This window comes from Bison bison, unplaced genomic scaffold, assembly GCF_000754665.1.
Source record: "Bison bison bison isolate TAMUID 2011002044 unplaced genomic scaffold, Bison_UMD1.0 scf7180017864516, whole genome shotgun sequence".
In the NCBI taxonomy this organism is placed as follows: domain Eukaryota; kingdom Metazoa; phylum Chordata; class Mammalia; order Artiodactyla; family Bovidae; genus Bison; species Bison bison.
Window position 1 is genome coordinate 410,264 of NW_011495069.1, and position 4,224 is coordinate 414,487.

Genomic DNA, 4,224 nt, shown 5'->3' on the forward strand with positions numbered 1-4,224 from the left:
TTTAGGGCTCTATGGGCGGGGTTAGAGCTCCATGGGGGCGGGGTTAGGGCTCCATGGGAGCGGTATAGAGCTTCCAGGGGAATATTGGGGCTTCAGGGGGTGGGGTTTGGGCTTCTCTGGCAGGGGGTTGCTGGGTTGTGGATCCCCGACTGTGTCCGATTCTTTTCTAAGTCGTATCCCACTCTTTTGCAACCCTTATGGACTGTAGCCCTTCAGGCTCTTTTGTCCAGATTTTCTAGGCAAGAGTACTGGAGTGGGTTGCCCTTCCTTCTCCAGGAGATTTTCCAGACCCAGGGATCGAACCCGTGGCTCCTGCCACATTTCCAGCATTGCAGGCAGATTCTTTACCGCTGAGCCATTGGGTTCTGTGGATCCCCAGGCAAGTCATTCACTTCTCCGTGCCTCCATTCCTCCTGAATATGGGTTAATAGTTCAGACATCCCAGGGCTGTTGGAAATGACAGATTGTTAAAGCTGAATGCAGCAGGGAAGGCCTGGGAAAGCCTGGGCCCTGCTCTGAAGACAGGCCCCTGGTGGGCTGGGAAGGTGGAGAGATTGTGGCCACAGAGAGTGCACAGGGCAGAGAAGGGCCAGTCCTGCTGGCACAGGCCCACATGCTCACCTGGCTAGAAGGAGGACGATCCAGGGAGGAGGGGTGTTTAACATCCATTCACCGTAAGAGCATCTTTGCTTGAACACGCCAGCGGCTCTTCATGGTTTGTCTCATGTAATTTGGTTTGAAACTTTGACTTACGCCGTGTGTGTGTGTGTGTGTGTGTGTGTGTGTGTGCGTGTGTGCTCAGTCACTCTTTGAGACCTCATGGATTGTAAACCGCCAGGCTCCTCTGTCTGTGAAGTTTTCCAGCCAAGAATACTGGAGGGAGTTGCTATTTCTTACTCCAGGGGATCTTCCTGACTCAGGGCTCGAACCCACATGTTTTGCATGTCCTTCACTGGCAGGTGGGTTCTCTACCACTGCGCCACCTGGCAAGCCCCTTGACTCAGGGTCAGTTCAGTTCAGTTCAGTCGCTCAGTCGTGTCCGACTCTTTACAACCCCATGAATCGCACCACGCCAGGCCTCCCTGTCCATCACAAACTCCCGGAGTTCACTCAGACTCAAGTCCATCGAGTCAGTGATGCCATCCAGCCATCTCATCCTCTGGCTTCCCCTTCTCCTCCTGCCCCCAATCCCTCCCAGCATCAGAGTCTTTTCCAATGAGTCAGCTCTTCGCATGAGGTGGCCAAAGTACTGGAGTTTCAGCTTTAGCATCATTCCTTCCAAAGAAATCCCAGCACCACAGTTCAAAAGCATCAATTCTTTGGCGCTCAGCCTTCTTCACAGTCCAACTCTCACATCCATACATGACCACAGGAAAAACCATAGCCTTGACTAGATGGACCTTTGTTGGCAAAGTAATGTCTCTGCTTTTGAATATGCTATCTAGGTTGGTCATAACTTTCCTTCCAAAGAGTAAGCATCTTTTAATTTCATGGCTGCAATCACTATCTGCAGTGATTTTGGAGCCCCCCAAAATAAAGTCTGACACTGTTTCCACTGTTTCCCCATCTATTTCCCGTGAAGTGATGGGACCGGATGCCATGATCTTCGTTTTCTGAATATTGAGCTTTAAGCCAACTTTTTCATTCTCCACTTTCACTTTCATCAAGAGGCTTTTTAGTTCCTCTTCACTTTCTGCCATAAGAGTGGTGTCATCTGCATATCTGAGGTTATTGATATTTCTCCTGGCAATCTTGATTCCAGCTTGTGTTTCTTCCAGTCCAGCGTTTCTCAAGATGTACTCTGCATATAAGTTAAATAAACAGGGTGACAATATACAGCCTTGACCTACTTGGAACCAGTCTGTTGTTCCATGTCCAGTTCTAACTGTTGCTTCTTGACCTGCATACAGATTTCTCAAGAGGCAGGTCAGGTGGTCTGGTATTCCCATGTCTTGAAGAATTTTCCACAGTTTATTGTGATCCACACAGTCAAAGGCTTTGGCATAGTCAATAAAGCAGAAATAGATGTTTTTCTGGAACTCTCTTGCTTTTTCCATGATCCAGCAGATGTTGGCAATTTGATCTCTGGTTCCTCTGCCTTTTCTAAAACCAGCTTGAACATCAGGAAGTTCACGGTTCAGGTATTGCTGAAGCCTGGCTTGGAGAATTGTGAGCATTACTTTACTAGCGTGTGAGATGAGTGCAGTTGTGCGGTAGTTTGAGCATTCTTTGGCATTGCCTTAGAATGCCATTGACTTAGGGTATTACTTCCTTATTCTCCAGTGGAGGAAGCTACAGAGGCAGGGCTGGGATTTGAACCTGGGTCATTCTGACTCCAAGTCCAGTGCTCTGTCCCTTCACTCCAAAGGATTTGGATGGCATTTTATGACAGATGAAGCACAGTTGCTCCCCCTGTTCAATCAACCTGAGAGATTGGTTGGGTAGGGCCTATGGCTCCAGTTGACAGTCACATCAGAGAGGGTTAAGCCACCAGCCCCAGATCACACAGCCAGAATTCGAATAGACATCTGTTTGGTCCTGCTTTTTCTACAACACGATTCTGCCTGTCTTCAGGGGCTCCCCATCTCAAGCCCCTGCATTTGAGGAGCACCCACTCCCTGGAAAATCCCATGGATGGAGGAGCCTGGAAGGCTGCAGTCCATGGGGTTGCTAAGAGTCAGACATGACTGAGCAACGTCACTTTCACTTTTCACTTTCATGCATTGGAGAAGGAAATGGCAACCCACTCCAGTGTTCTTGCCTGGAGAATCCCAGGGACGGGGGAGCCTGGTGGACTGCTGTCTATCAGATCAGATCAGTTGCTCAGTCGTGTCCAACTCTTTGCGACCCCATGAATTGCAGCACGCCAGGCTTCCCTGTCCATCACCAACTCCCAGAGTTCACTCAGACTCATATCCATCGAGTCAGTGATGCCATCTAGCCATCTCATCCTCTGTCGTCCCCTTCTCCTTTTGCCCCCAATCCCTCCCAGCATCAGAGTCTTTTCCAATGAGTCAACTCTTCACATGAGGTGGCCAAAGTACTGGAGTTTCAGCTTTAGCATCATTCCTTCCAAAGAAATCCCAGGATTGATCTCCTTTAGAATGGGCTGGTTGGATCTCCTTGCAGTCCAAGGGATTCTCAAGGGTCTTCTCCAACACCACAGTTCAAAAGCATCAATTCTTTGGCGCTCAGCCTTCTTCACAGTCCAACTCTCACATCCATACATGACCACAGGAAAAACCATAGCCTTGACTAGACAGACCTTTGTTGGCAAAGTAATGTCTCTGCTTTTCAATATGCTATCTAGGTTGGTCATAACTTTCCTTCCAAAGAGTAAGCATCTTTTAATTTCATGGCTGCAGTCACCATCTGCAGTGATTTTGGAGCCCAGAAAAATAAAGTCTGACACTGTGTCCACTGTTTCCCCATCTATTTCCTGTGAAGTGATGGGACCGGATGCCATGATCTTCGTTTTCTGAATGTTGAGCTTTAAGCCAACTTTTTCACTCTCCACTTTCACCTTCATCAAGAGGCTTTTGAATTCCTCTTCACTTTCTGCCATAAGGGTGGTGTCATCTGCGTATCTGAGGTTATTGATATTTCTCCCAGAAATCTTGATTCCAGCTTGTTTCTTCCAGTCCAGCGTTTCTCATGATGTACTCTGCATATAAGTTAAATAAGCAGGGTGACAATATACAGCCCTGACGTACTCCCTTTTCTATTTGGAACCAGTCTGTTGTTCCATGTCCAGTTCTAACTGTTGCTTCCTGACCTGCATACAAATTTCTCAAGAGGCAGATCAGCTGGTCTGGTATTCCCATCTCTTTCAGAATTTTCCAGAGTTTCTTGTGATCCACACAGTCAAAGGCTTTGGCATAGTCAATAAAGCAGAAATAGATGTTTTTCTGGAACTCTTTTGCTTTTCATGATCCAGCGGATGTTGGCAATTTGATCTCTGGTTCCTCTGTCTTTTCTAAAACCAGCTTGAGCATCAGGAAGTTCACGGTTCACATATTGCTGAAGCCTGGCTTGGAGAATTTTGAGCATTACCTTACTAGCGTGTGAGATGAGTGCAATTGTGGGGTAGTTTGAGCATTCTTTGGCATTGCCTTTCTTTGGGATTGGAATGAAAACTGACTTTTTCCAGTCCTGTGGCCACTGCTGAGTTTTCCAAATTGGCTGGCATATTGAGTGCAGCACTTTCACAGCATCATCTTTCAG

The 4,224-nt window shown here is 47.5% G+C and overlaps 1 protein-coding gene across 1 annotated transcript in view; it reads left to right on the forward strand.

The window, feature by feature from the left end:
* ARHGEF10L (Rho guanine nucleotide exchange factor (GEF) 10-like) overlaps positions 1–4,224 on the forward strand; it is a 161,886-nt gene that overhangs the window by 69,607 nt on the left and 88,055 nt on the right.